Consider the following 15,981-nt stretch of genomic DNA (forward strand, 5'->3'; position numbering starts at 1 on the left):
AGGTAACAGTGTTCTTGTGATGTGGGTAGGGGGCCTACAACGTCGACGTGAATGTGGGTGAAATAACGCTAAGGTTGAGGAAAGGTGCCCACTCCTGAATCGGTGTGTCGATGTACTTTGGAAGTTTGGCAAGAAGTACAGGCGCGGACCCAATCCTTAGCATACTTAGAAATACCGTGCCAAATGGAATTCGTCTTCAGCAGCTGTGCAGTAGAACGGCATGTGGGATGTGAAAGGCCGTGAATGAAATCAAACACCTGTCGGCGCATGGGAGCAGGAATCCAAGGTCGCGGTCTACCAGTACTAACGTTGCAGAGGAGGGTGGTGTTGGAGTCGTCAAGGGAGATGCTTTCCCAACGGAGGGATGTGCAGGAGGTCCTACATGCTTGATACTCTGGATCCTGTCATTGGGCTTCAGCCAAGGCATTGTAATCCAATCCCAGTTGAACGGCAGCCAACGTGTTTCTTGACAGGGCATCGGCAACGGGATTAATTTTCTCAGGGACGTGTTGAAAGGGTGCAATTGTATTTAGCCACGGCGGAGAGATGTCGGCGTTGACGGGCGGACCAGGCGTCAGACTGTCGAGTGAAGGCGTGCACCAGAGGTATATGGTCTGTGCGAATGACGAAGGGCGTACCTTCTAAGAAATGGCGAAAGTGACGGACAGCCAAGTGCACCGCCGGCAATTCGCGATTGAAGGTAGAATAACCCGATTCAGCCTTGGACAGTTTTCTGCTGAAGAAGGCCAATGGGTGGGGCGAACCGCTGACCACCTGTTCGAGTACTGCACCAATAGTGACGTTGCTGGCATCGGTGGAGAGAAGGAGAAGGGCATGTGGGATGGGAAAAGTGAAAGCTACAGCGGTTAATAGGACCTTTGCATTGCAGAAGGCTGTTTCTTGAAGGGGAACCCACTTCAGGTCTTTTGGCTTGCCCTTGAGGGAGGTGTAGAGGGGAGCAAGAGTGGCGGCAATGGCTGGCAGAAAACGGTGATAATAGTTGATCATGCACAAGAATTCCTGCAGAGCTTTGACAGTCGAGGGCGTGGGGAAGTTCTGAACGGCTGCTACCTTCTCAGGGAGGCGATGGACTCCTTCAGGAGTGATGCGGTGCCCTAAGAAAGATACTTCGTTGCTGCCAAATGTACACTTGTCGTACCGGACTACAAGGCCGTTTTGTTGCAGGTGGTCGAGCACAATGTTGCTCTTTTGAGGAAGAGAACACAAGTATATCGTCCACATAACATACACAGAAGGGTAGGTCCCCTAAGATGCCATCCATGAGATGTTGAAAAGTGGCCCCAGCATTATGAAGGTCAAAACAGCAATAATTGAAGGTGTATGTACCAAATGGAGTGGTGATGGCAGTCTCGGGGATGTCTTCTTGGTTCATTGGCACCTGATAATACCCCTTCAGGAGGTCGAGCGTGGAAAAACCTTCGCTTTGTGCAGGTAGGAGGTCACGTCGGCGATGTTTGGTAGGGGGTAGTGATTCGGTTCTGTTTGCATGTTCAGGCTACTGTAATCCCGGCACTGACGGAGGGACCCGTCTTTCTTCAGAACAATGTGTAAGGTTGACGACCATATGCTGGAGGCCTTTTGGCAAAGGCCCATTTCCTCCATTCCGGTGAACGTCTGTTTGGCGGCTGCCAATCGTTCCGGTGCCAGACGTCTGAATTTTGCAAAGATTGGGGGTCCTGTCGTCATGATATGGTGATAAATACCATGCTTGGCAGGAGCCGTGGGCGTTTGGCGAAGTTCTGAATGGAAAACTTCCGGGTACGATATGAGGAAGTGGGTGTAGGCATCCGTGGGCGTGCTGATGTGGAGAGCAAGGTTAGAGGGGGCCGGGTTGAAGAGGTGTCGACAAGTACGAGTTTGCGTTGACCAATCGTCGGTGGGCGACATCGACCAGAAGGGGGAAATGAGAGAGGAAATCCGCATCGAGGATTGGCAATGTGACGTAAGCAACAAGAAATTTCCAATTAAATTTACCGTTTCCAAACAATAATGTGAGGTTCTCGTAACTGTAGGTGGGTATCGCAGATCCGTTGGCAGCTACCAGGCAGATGTCGGCAGACATAGACAGACTACATCGTGTCCTGAAGAGTTCCCTTGGCAAAACATAATGACAAGCAACCGTGTCTACCAAAAATCGCACGCCTGTTCCTGCATCATGTAAAAAGAAAACATTAGAAACACAGGAGGCCTCCACCACGAGCGATGGCCTGCTTACACGTTTTTTGGCAACTGACAATCCTTGGCACATTTATTTGCGGCTGCTCCGAATCAGTAGTGGTAGTAGAAAAACTGCGGCTGATGGGCGCCAGTAAGTGGCTGTAGAAGTCATTGGTTGGGGTGCGAGCAAGTGGTGGGTGATGGGTGGCTTTGTCGCCGCTTTGGCACGTCACGGGGTAGGCGTGTAACTCCTATGGCATTCACGTCAGCTTCTGTTGATGTTGAATAGGAGTCCTCTTTGTCAGGAGTGGAGGCGTTGATGGAGGTCTTGAAGGTCGTGAGGTGGCTGTCCATAAGGGCATCGGCTTCAGTCATCAAGTTCTTTATGGGTAAACTATCGACATTGGGTATGGCAGCACGTACAGGTTCGGGTAAATGGCGTATCCAAAGGAGTAGGTTCACCTCACGAGGAGAGCCGTCTGCGGCAGGTTGCAGGCGAGGGATACTGGTCATTTCCCTGAGGGCGAGCGAAGCCCTTTGGTCTCCCAACGGTTGTTGAGAAAGCTGAAAAAGCTTTGCTACATGGGCGGCTGAAGACGGCGAGTACTGCAGAAGGTATGTTTTGAGGGTGTCATACGCTATTGGGGTGTCTCCTTCTTCACAAAGCCAGACGAATATTTCCGGGAAGGTGTCCTCAGGTATCTCCGCGAGAACATAGTCTGCTTTGGTGGTTTAGTGAGTCACACCCTTGATGCGGAACTGGACTTCTGCGCGCTAAAACCAAACAAATGCCTCTCTGCTGGAGAACGACAAAAGTTTCAATAGGGCGGCGCCAACTTCTGTGGAGTCCGCCATAGCACCAATGACGCGGGGGGTGGGGGGTGGTAGGGGGGGTGGAAGGCGGGAGGAGTAAGTCGACTTCCAGGGTCACCAACGTGACGGGCCGAGAGAGGCTGTGACTTAGAAGGCAGGATGAAAGCAACTGAGTAACTTTATTACAGAACATCCGTTTATATATATTCATGAACTCCTGGCAAAAAGGACATAAGAACATAACAGGCAATTTCATGTTCAACCGACAACCGTTGCTGGTAACAGTTAACGGTGAGAAAAACAGACATGTTTATTCAGGTCCCTATCAGTGCGATGAGAGAGCGAAGATACAAAGCATAATATATACAAAAAAAAAGAAATGTCGTTACTATGTACGAGCGTGTGACACTCGGTTGGTACAGTATGTCAGTGACCGTACCATTTACCCACGAAGAAAGATAAAAGTCAATGACAATTTTTCTGTACATATACCTATCAAATTCAGGTTTTTAGTACTTAGAATTGAAATCAACCCATCTTCACCATTGTAGCTAATTGTTAGGTTTGTAACTTGACATTCGATCAATGATAAATTTTGCACATTTGGAAGTGTTTTTTCATATTTCAAATAAGCCATATATTTCAAGACATTAATGTCTTGATTCTCTTACCGACTCCTGTGATATTTTATTCATCCTACTAAACAAGCATTACAAATTCTGTTGTGTTCTGCTGATAAAGACACCTTCATCAGTTAATTACTTATTACCAATCCAATCCAATCCTTCTCCACTATCTCCAACTCTTCTAGTATTACAAAATCCATTAGGAGGATAAGCATAGGTGATCATATTCTCTTAGAGTACTCCCCTGTTCACTGGAAATTCATTTGATAGGTTTTCACTAACATTAACTTTGCAATTGCTATGCTCATGAAAGACCTAATGAAATTTACACTATTAGGAGAAATTCTATGATAACGCAAGACACTCCCCAAAATTTGCTGGCGCCCAATATTTAAGGGCCTTTTCTTAGTCCACAAATGCCATCAAAAGTGGATTTGTGTATTTTACGAATTGCTTTAAAACCTGTCTTTAAATGAAAATTTGGTGTGTACAACCACTTTTTCTAAATCCTACTTGTTTATCTCAGCTTTTCATCGATTTTTTTTCCCTATTTTCTTTAGAATAAATATAATACATATTTTCCTGACAACTGACTTAAGTGTGATACCTCGTTAATTATTGCAATCAGCCAGGTCTCCTTTTTTGCCATTTTCACCAACAGTCCTAACTCCCATTAATCAGGTTTTGCCTCCTCGTCCCACATTCTAGAAAATAAAGTATTATGCCTTAGCAATGCAAGTACAAAATCCCAATGTAGATAGCACATTTAGTAGATGCTTAGAATCCTACTTTTGACTGAGATAAACAGCAAGACGTGTTTTTAGAGGGGATACGAAACGGCTAGGCTTAGCTGCTCTATCGGTAGCACATGAAATGATTATTTACTTACTCTCCCATTTTCTTTTATTTCCATTCGTTAATTTTAAGACAATCGTTTCAACAAAACAGTTGACTGTACCTGGTGAAAATGATTCCATATCAGTTAAGGAATTTTCTGGTGTTTGATATTGATCAGTATTACACATTTGTAAATTGACATCTTCAATAATTAGTGGACAGCTATATTTACAATCTGAAGCTGTTAGTCTTTCTCTTCCTGACTTCTGTATTTTTCATAGCAAGTATGAATGAGAATTGCATTCCATGTGTCATGGACACGCACAACTAGTTTCATTTCTTTGTTCACAAAAACGACAATGTCTTGTCCATATCTTTGTCAGTTCAGATTTTATTGTTTTATCAGTTGGTAGCTCATCCTCATATCCCTAAAATAATCTCACTTAAAGTAAATAGCTAAAAGAATAAGACATTGTATTTAAAACTGTAAAATTTTAGGACAAACAATTTTTGTACCATTAAGTTGAAACTTTCTTCATGTAAGCTGATTGATTGACTCTCTTGTCTCAGCAGCACTGTAAATGTGAGTAAATACTGTCTTGCCCCTCTTATCACCTTATTTCATCCACTTTCAAAATAGCATGATAAGTCCTTACGACGTACAGATTCACAATCATTTCGCTGCTTTTTTGTTTTGTCTTTTTCAAAAACTCTTATGATGGTTCTTTACCACAAAAAGACAATCATAAACAACACCAAAATCTGACTCTAGAGTTCTCAAAGATATTGTAGGCCCTTGAGAAGTCTTTCTTTCATATACACATTTCAACTTTTTTTTTCTTTCACTTTCTCACCTTTCAGTCCTTCTAACTAAGACTACTTTCCATCTTTCCCTTTAATGCTATGGTCTATCAGTATCTTTACATCTTTCTCTTTAACATCTCAAGTTTCATCCCCAGAAAGCTGTTCATCACTTATGAAGCATTTCATCAATGGAGACATTTTTCACGCTATTGAAGAATGATAAGTTAATTGAATCTTTTCAAAGCCCCCAAACAAAGGAAGGAAAATTGATCTAGTAATTTATAGTATTTTTTTTTTTTTTTTTTTTAATTTTGTATAGGAGATATTCAAGTATTGGGGTACACAATAAAAAAATGCAAAAATTTTCACAAGTCTGGCAGCAAAAGGGTGATGCGTATCAGGAGTTTTTGTAGAAAAAGATTGTACATATTATTTTATGTATCGACATATTTTCCGCTAAAGTGGTTCCCAAGAGAGATATTTGCAAAATACCTGTTTTTCTCCATTTTTTAAGTTGGTGGCCAAATTGTGGAGCGAATATAGGGGTGCAAAATTAATGTTATCAAATACCCTATCATGAAAACAATAAATCTTATTGCAGTTTTTTCTGATTCTTTTATTATTTAGCCATTTTTCCATCTCTGTTGGTTGACCTAAAGCTCTTACAGCTACTTTTTAAAAATTATATTCCTGACTGTTTTATATTATGGATTATCTAATGCGCTATTATTAGACACTATAACAAAATCAATATATAATAAAGAGGTGTTAAGTTTACACTGAATTTTCTGGTTTTGACTTCCCTTGCCGTCAAGAGTTATTTACATGTTGCACAATATACACACATTCGTAAATTTTCCTTCAATATAGACGACATAATAAAATATAATTAAGTTTAGTCTTTTACACCCATGTGTGGACAGTTCTTCTTTAATAGTATTCAAACAAAATTAATTCGGAAAAACTGCTATTTCAATATTTTGTATTTCAATCAATTGTCTGTAGATCCCATAGACTAGTAATGTAATTCAATTACACACATTATTGATATGGTTGATGTGAAATTAATAACCAGCATTGGCTTTGTAATATTATCATTATCATCACTGGACAATTTCCATATAAAAACGTTCTTCATTCTTTTTTTTTAGCAGTTTCAAAAGATCTTTGTTTATATTGTCATTAATAATCCTCTTAAATTTAGTTATTTGCCTGAAAATATCAGTAAACTTCTCCAAATTACACATGGCTTTAGTAATTTCCTTAATATTAACCCCACTTGAAGACAGTATAACTTAGGCCATAACCTAAGGCATGGGTCATATCAAGGTATATACTGTAGATTAAAGCAGGACTGTGGATCTGATTTCCTCTCACTTTTACTTAGGAGACTGCAGTGTCCAAATACACTAAGATCATAGTAACCTTCCATCTCCGTTTTCATTTAATAAATATTTCCTCTCATTGCTTTCGGGTTTCTGTAATAGGCAGTGCTCTGCTAATATCATCAGCAGAATGGTATCTAAAATTCTTATCCAATAAAAAATAGTTTACTTGCCATAAATAAAAAAACTTTAGCTAAGCATATCATTTATAAACTGTTGGTTCACTGATTTTTCTATATCCCCAATAGTTGAGTAAAGTACTTCTTTCGCATTTTTCAAGTTGAGGGAGAAGCTTTGCCATAATATGACTTTTTTATTTTCTCATTCAAAACCATTAGAATCTTTAACAAGCTCTCTGTGGTTTCACTTTGCCAAACTTGAATCACAGACAATAGAATCAGCATTATCTGCACAATGATGAAGGGATTCAGTTTTGCAAGATATCTTGGCGTCATTTTTCAAAACTGAATGGAAATTGCCTGAGTTAAAGTGTAAAATGCAAGCACAGCTTGCAACAGCATTAAATAGGATTTTCCTAAGATGGAAGTGTGTCCATTTCTGATGAATTTCTCTATCATTTAGGGGGCTGATGAAAATGCTAATTTTTTGCTTTCTTCCATGAGTATAGTATTGAAAAAACTGAATATATATAAAGCGTATTTCATACCCATTTTCGAGAATTAAACTGATAATGATTTTTGCACTGTGCTCGACTGATCGATACTAAATGAACTTGGGGTAAGGGGCTTCATCGTATGTATAGATTTCTTTCCAGTCTATAGACATTGAGTCATTATAATCGAAACCATTTTTCGATAAGGTTTAGAAAAGAAACCTTTACTAAATTAAATGATGATGAGGACACAATAGACAAAATCTGACAAGTTTGGTGCTGTGGCCAGATGCAAACAAAACAACCCCACTCCCTAGAATTTTACAGACGAATGTCTTGGCAATATAAACTTTTTTCCGTACGTTATCTTTAACTGATCAATAGGAAAAAAAGGACATTTTAACAAAGCATTACCTTAAAACTATTTTTCTAACAAACTAAATCAATATTCAAGAAAACAGTAAAAGTCAAACTTATCACTAAAATACTGAAAATTGAATAAATCGATAAAGACAAGAACCTTCAATAATCTAAAAAACATTAAAAAACTTAAAACCAAAATCAATAACAACAAAATGAATATATATATATATATATATATATATATATATATATATATATATATATATATATATATATATATATCTCTCTCTCTCTCTCTCTCTCTCTCTCTCTCTCTCTCTCTCTCTCTCTCTCTCTCTCTCTCTCTCTCTCTCTCTCACTACCACAGCTCTGTGACCAACAGTACACTGTCTGGCAATCTGCAACAACTGCCTCAATTAATCGGGATCATAGAGATCATCATCATCATTATCATCATCATCACCATCATCATCATCAGCAAACGGAACTTCTCTACGTAAGCCAGGTATTCAACTGTTATACAGTACACAAGATCAGTTTAGCATGGTCAACAACAATGAGTCCACAATCAAAATTTAGATCAACAAAGGAGGAATTACGGCTTGCAATAAGAAAGAAAAAAAACACTGGGCATTGATAGCAAAGTAAGCTATCGCACTATCACGAAAGATGTATAATAAACTGTTTCTGTTCTTCACAATCAACTCAAAGCTAAAATAAATAATACCGTAAATACTGATAATAAAAATAAACACTTCCCAAGCTGGTAGAAAAAAAGACATGAATTCAGCATTCATAAACAGAACTGCCTCTGCCTGCAGTAAATAATAATAATAATAAAAAAAGAACATTCGCCCTAGGCATTCATTACTGCCCTAACCTATTCTAGCAAAAATATGTGAACAAGCAACCTCAGGTATAGCAAAGGTATAACTGCAAACAATCATTATACCCCTCTCTCTCTCTCTCTCTCTCTCTCTCTCTCTCTCTCTCTCTCTCTCTCTCTCAGAAGGATAGGACAAAAAAAAAGAAAAAAAAATATTCCTCCATAACACATTGGTAATTCTGAATGAAAAGAATTGTATAAAATAACAGATAACCTTTTGAATGATGACAGTACATTTGATGAATTAACAGGAAATCATACTATGAATAATAATGTAAGAGTACTGAAAGGCAAAGAAAATTTCATAAACAAGTTTTGTGGGATTTCATTAATATTATTTCATTTATATTGATTCGTAAAAGTGCATAAGTTGAATATTTTCTGACAAAACCAGTAATTAGTTTTTCATGTTAAACATTGTGTAATTCATATAAATATATTGTTAACAGTTTTAAGTAAATAATTGTGATCACTGTGAGTGTTAGTGATTAAATATAATCACCGAAAATTCCAGTGATTATATGAAATAACTGACATAGAAGGCGATCTGTTACACAAATTCGCTGTTGGAAGTTCAGTGAAAGTGCGTAATATTTTTTTATTTTTATTTTCCTTTTTATTAGAACTAGCACTTTTTATTTATAAATGTTCCTGGTATGTCAGGAAAACAATATAACAGACATTTTATTGTTAATGTATTATCATAGATAGATAAGAATCCTCAATGTGCACAATGTATAATAGTTATTAGCATAACAAATATAATTTTAAATTTCAAAATCAGCTCCCACAAAATTATGCAGATATAGTTCATAGATTATTACTAATTGTATGGTAGATGTATTGGCTTTTGATACCGACTAATTCCGTGTATTACTGTGTTATAGAAGCAGGTCATATGAAGACCTCGGGTTTCTTTGTTATGAAACATAAAATTTAATTACTTCACAGGACTCAAATACAAAATATGTAATTCTCTCTAAGACTAAACTGGAAGAGTAGGGCTTATTCTTTTTATTATTTTGAGTGATTCTTTGGTGTAAAACTTTTTTTTTAGTAGAGTATGTTAAACAGCTAAATAGCCAATCATAATAATCATGTTAGTCTGCCTATTCCATGTGGTTCGAGTGTGCTGGGTAGTTAAATAGCCAATGGTAATAACCACTAGAATCTATTGTTTTTCGTGTGCTCCGAGTTTACTGAGTATCTAAATAGTCAGGGGTCAACTGCTGTCCCTGTGATCAAAGTTTGTTGAATAATCAAATCGATAGTTGTAACAACCAGCAGAGTCTATTTTCCTCCCTGTTCTTCTATTTTACTAAGTAACTGAATAGCCTATCGTGATAACTACCAGAGTCCACTATTTTCCATGACATGTGCTTTGAGTTTATTGAGTAATTGAATAGCCACTCGTAATAACCCCCGGAGTCTAGCATTTTCCCTTGTGCTCTGAGTTTAAGGAGTAACTAAATAGCCAATCGTAATAACCAGTGAAGGCAACTAACGTTCAAGTGATCCAAATTTCCTTAGTATCCAAATAGCCAATCGTAGTGAACGCCAGAGTCTAGTATATTTCCTGTTCTTCAGGTTTACTGAGTAACTTCATTGCCAGTCATAATAACAACAGGAGTTTTTCTTTATGGTCCATGTTTGCCGTGTAGCTAACTAGCTCGAGGTGTCCTGATACACACTATTCTGAATCATGATTTTCCATCTCGCACGTAAGTTGATCTCATAGACATGCATTCCATGAGTTAGAATTCTTATAAATGGATAATGGGGCTATCAAGATAAATTTAACGTAATTTGTGGTTCTCAGCACATTGACACCAAAAGCAAGTAGCTTATGTATCGTAACATATACTAGATATTCTTCTTCTCTTTATAGATCCATCCACCTGTAAAGCGATAATAGTAGATAATCCTCAGACGAAATTAATACTGAGCTAAAACCATATGCCAGGGATCTGTAGAACGTGGCATTGGCGTCATTAAGGATTTGCATGTTGACTGGATGGGAGACAGCAATACAGTTCCAGAAAAACTCTAACTTATATGCTAGTATTAATTGGGCATCATACACTGCGATGTTTTGTTTGTGATATCGAATTGGATGAGATGACCACTGTTGTGCAATAGATTATGGTGATCGAAACTTAAACATCACCACATCCTAAATACATAAGATACTCGTTACACTGATGAAATTTTAATTTTAGATTTTTATCAATTCAGTTGACGTCGCTCAGGGGATTTCATGTATTCACTAATCCATGTTTTCAGTTATTGCATGAAATCGCTGGATTTTTAGTGATTACATTTAATCACTACGGCCACAGAGATTACATATATTCAATGTAACAAACACACGTACACACACACACACACACACACACACATATATATATATATATATATTTTATATATATATATATATATATACACACTATATATATATATATATATACACACACATATATATATATATACACATTATATATATATATATATATATATACACACATTATATATATATATATGTATATATATATATATATATATTTATATATATATATATATATATAAGGATTAATTTACATTTGTTTTGGATGATCTCAATGCTAAAATAGATCAAAAGTAGAGAGGAGAATCAGCAGCAGGTGAATTTGGAAAAGGCAAAAGGAATGACAGAGGACACATGCTTGTAAAATTTGCTTAAAGAAACAATCTTAAAATTTTGAACATCTTTTTATAAAGAAAATGGATATGGAAAAGCCAAAATTAAGAAACGAAAATTGGAGTAGACTTTATTCCTAGTGACAAAGTTAATTTAGTTAAAGACGTAATAAAATTGAACAAGTTAATGTCAAATAACCATAGAATGTTGAGAAGCAAAATTTGTTTAGATTTAAGGAAAGTAAGAGAAAAAAAATATTCAAAGAAATAAAATAAACACTATTGTATTAAAAGAAAAATCTGATGAGTTTAGTTTAGCAATATGAAATACGTACTCAAAGCTACACGATGAAATGGAAGCAAGTAAAGAATAATTGTACAGTTATATAAAGAAAATTGTATTCGAATTAATGCAACAGATAGGTGGAAAATTTCCTAAACAAAATCAAGGAAAACTATCTGTGAAGATTTTTTTTTTTCATTCTCCTTCCTTGTGTATTTTGGTTTCGCTCCTAATATTGTAGTTACGCCCCCAAACGTCCTCTCTGACACTAAGTTTTCTTTACCGAATACGTTGGGAGAACTGCTCTAAACTAAGTGAACTCATTGACAATAACGTACACCATGTTCGTGACGTCACAGTGTAGAAACACAAAGCAAAAACCTTACACCGGCTCACGATGGTTTTTTTTTTTCTCAAACTACGTAGGTCGAGATAAATTATTACACTGGTTTTGAATATCATTTTAATACTGGTGACTTATACGCAGTTTATTCCATCTCAGTACCAATTCAGGTCTTTTAATTTTAAGATGTATGCCCATCGCACCAGCCCATTGCCCTGCCCCTAAAGTCCCTACATGGCACCTCTACTGCGTTTTTCTACGCACTATGACCCTCACCTATTTTAGAAGGTGAAGACAGGTGAACCCACGTGACCTAAGCGTCGCCGTCGCCCCATTCGCGTACGAGTCGTAACCGGCTGACCGACCTGGTCAGTGAATCTGTGCACCTCTGGCTCACCCCCTAACTCAACTCCCACCAATCAGGAAAGGTGTGCTTAGGACCTGTTGGCTGGAGATAAGGAGGACGAGCCTGGGAAACCCTATCGACCGAAAGCAAAGATTCCAGGGGTTGGCCAGCCAAGGGTTCAACTATTCGGTCAATGGCAATTTATAAGCAAACAAGCTGTAACAGCCCTTTAAGAACAAGGGCTTTCTTTCATGCAAGGAGTGTAGGTAAAACCACGTGGCCACAGTTTTCCCCTTTAGGACTAGATTAGTTTTTTGTTTGACTTTATTTTAACTAACTTTTTACATATTTCAGGCTGAGTGCTTGGGATTTTGTGTACAAATTTTGCGTATAACTTTTGCTTAAGAGACTAGTACAGTCTTGGGTCACAGGGCCGCATGTCTGGCCCCATTTCAATCCTTAATCATTGCAAGAGATCTCAAGGGTACACTTGGGCACACTATTCTATCTAATTTCTCTTCTTGTTTTGTTAAAGTTATAATATTGTATATAGGAAATATTTATTTTAATATTGTTACTGTTCTTAAAATGTTTTATTTTTCCTTGTTTCCGTTCCTCACTGGGATATTTTCCCTGTTGGGGCCCCTGGGCTTATAGCATTCTGCTTTTCCAACTAGGGTTGTAGCTTAGCAAGTAATAATAATATGATGATGATGATGATTGCCTTTTGATTTGCATTTCTTTTTATTTAGTTTTGTGCTTGTTTTAACCTCTTTTGGTTTATGTTAAGATGTCCGTTTAAGAATGTAATTTTTTTTTGTAATAAAGTAACAATATTAGGTTAATTACCCTTTCTTATTACTATTCCCTTTTTAACTGATAATGCCTAACACGAATATTTAATCTCGGGATAGTATACCCGATCTATTGAAAGGAGTAAGTCTAAATAACTTAAGAGTAATAGTATATTAGAAAGTGACTTAACATTCAATCTTTATGCTTAGAAGGTGAAGATCCTTATCTTTAACTTTTACTCTACAACAATACTTCGCTGCTCCCTCCATTGCCTTTGTCTGTTAACGTACATGCCTGTCCAGCATCTCACAGGGGTCCCTGGGACGGAGCCGAAACAGAGCCTAAGAGTGTGGATGACAGACTGACAAAGCTAAGGTAGACCAACAATTAATTACTTAGTCACATGTGGAGTTTTTAGGTCTCTGTATGGAGAAGACTATTATCAGAGTGAAGGTTCGTGAACTACGTCATTAAAAGTTATCAACCGGGTGTTTTTGCCTTGAGTGATAGCACTCCTTTTTCTCCCCTGATGATCTTTTCGAACATGACGTAAGGAGACTTTCCCGGAACAAGTTCCCACTCAAGATTTTAAATTAAAACACACTTCTCCACACTAGCAGAAAAAAAAAAAAAAACTCAATAAAGAAAAGACTTGTAATGAGGGTAAAATCCAAGATAAATTAAATAGAACTAGTAGAACTATGCAAAACAATAAACAATTTAAAAAACAAAGACATTCGTAAACACAATCCGCCAAAAATTTAGGAAACACTTTTAAAGGTGAGAAGCTTCAAATTGCTGAACAGACTTGTATTAGGATGTCTTAAAGAATGCTATATACCTATTTCTTAAAAGGGAAACACAAAAGACCTGGAAAAATACTGCTCGATAAGTTTACTTTTAGTAATATATAAAACAATTACAATGATCATATTAGATCGAATAGAAAGACCGCTAGACTTTATTAAGCCAAGAGAGCAGGAAGCTCTAGAAGTGGTTATTCAACAATTGACCACATCCATGTAATTGACCAGCTAATGAAAAAATCAACAAAGTATGACAAAACTCCATGTATGGCATTTATAGACTATGCGTAATAGTTTATGAAAGCCCTTCAAAGTCAAAGAATATATCAATCTTTTGTTAACATACTTCAAGATATCTATACAGTTTGTTATCAATGCGGTTGAATAGTTACTGCCCTCAAACATGCCTGGAATAATAATAACTCATTAGTGTTGTATTCAACTATCCCAGTATTGTCGCCGACTTGTCTTGGTGGGATCAATTATCGGCTTCTTATTAAAATATGTCTAATTCGGTTCAGGCCTACATCTCTGATCCACTCTTACTCGTAACTCTCGAGTGAGAATAAGTATAAAAAACTCGTACACAATAAATACAAAAATAGAAAACGAGCATCACTCTTAAAAGAATGGATCCTACTGCAATAGAAAAGTAAGGAGAATCTCATTCCAACTCTGAGACAACAATTGATCAAATCCTTCTTAACTTGCAATTCTACACTGATAAACTATGCTGAAACATAGTCTATTAATGCAATACTTTGCAATATTACTCTTGATACTCGTAGCGCATAAAGTATTACAGTACAAAATACATAATAGTCTCCATCCCCTTAACTTGACGTTGTACAATATCTAAATCTAATCTCTTAGGGGGCTTCCCTCTATTTATCCTATTGGGAAGTACTTTAACTTCATCCTATACTGGTACATGAATAGAATCTGAATCTACATTTGATGTTTAAGCATCTTGGTTAATATTTCATTTATTTGATTTAACTACTTTGGCATATGAACAAATATACACTTCATGTTATGCTTAAATATTTACGTTGCTGTAAATATATGTTTAATACCATTCTCATTATAAAACTCATTAAAATTTTGAGGTAAACTGTGGACCATTATCAGTTACAATTCTTTCTGGATTACCATGTGTAGAAAAAAAATTCCATTAATTCCTCTACAGTTGCGTAAGATGTTGCCTTCATTGGAATAATTTTTGGCCCCTTACTGTAAGTATCAAAAAAAAAAAAAAAAAAAAAAAAAAAAAAAAAAAAAAAAAAAACCTAATAAAAGACTTGCAAAATCTCTGTGCACTCTCTGTCATTAATACCTGGGTAATTTCCATGGGTGCATTCTAGGAGAGTGAAAATTGTTTTTGTTGCTTAACAAAAGTCATACAATTTCTTACAAATAGCCAAATATTGCTATCTACACCTGGCCATCAGACAAACGTCCTTGTAATAGAGTTTGATCCGACAATACCTTGGTGATCGGCATGTATTTCAGACAAAACCTTATTCCTAAGTGAACTAGGAATTATTACTCTTCACCCTTTCATTAGACAATGTTGTGCTATGCTCAATTCACTCCATATATCTTTATAGGATTTACAATTTGCCTCATTTCCACATAGGTCCCTCCCTGTCATTAAACTCTCTAAAATCTTACTAAATATTGGGTTTTTCTTGGTATTGTGTGCAATACTCTTGGATGTAATGAGTACATCATACACTGAAACTAGCAATATAGTGTCATCATACCCTTCTGGTGCTTTGTCTACTGGAAATCTAGATAAAACATCTGCATTACCCATCTTTGATGTAGGACAATATTCTATATCATAATGATATGGGGCTAACGAAATTCCACACGTTATAGTCTTGCAGCTACAAACGTAGGTAAACTTGCTTTTGGACCCAATATTGCTAATAGAGGTTTACGATCTCTTAACAAGTGTTAAAGATACATATGAAATTTCTTAACTCCATATACTAATGCTAAACCTTCTTTTCCTATTTGAGAGTAATTCCATTTTGCTTTGTTCAATACTCTAGAAGCAAAATCAATTAGCTTTTCTGTTCTATCCGGCGTTACTTGAGATGATACTACATTTAAACCTATGTTCGAGGCATGACCAACAAGTTTAAGTGGTATATCCCTTTGATAATATACTAGAAACGTAGGTGACATCATTTCCTGCTTGATTCTTTCAAAAGATTCC

The sequence above is a fragment of the Palaemon carinicauda genome, chromosome 18 (assembly GCF_036898095.1).
Source record: "Palaemon carinicauda isolate YSFRI2023 chromosome 18, ASM3689809v2, whole genome shotgun sequence".
Taxonomy (NCBI): Eukaryota; Metazoa; Arthropoda; class Malacostraca; order Decapoda; family Palaemonidae; genus Palaemon; species Palaemon carinicauda.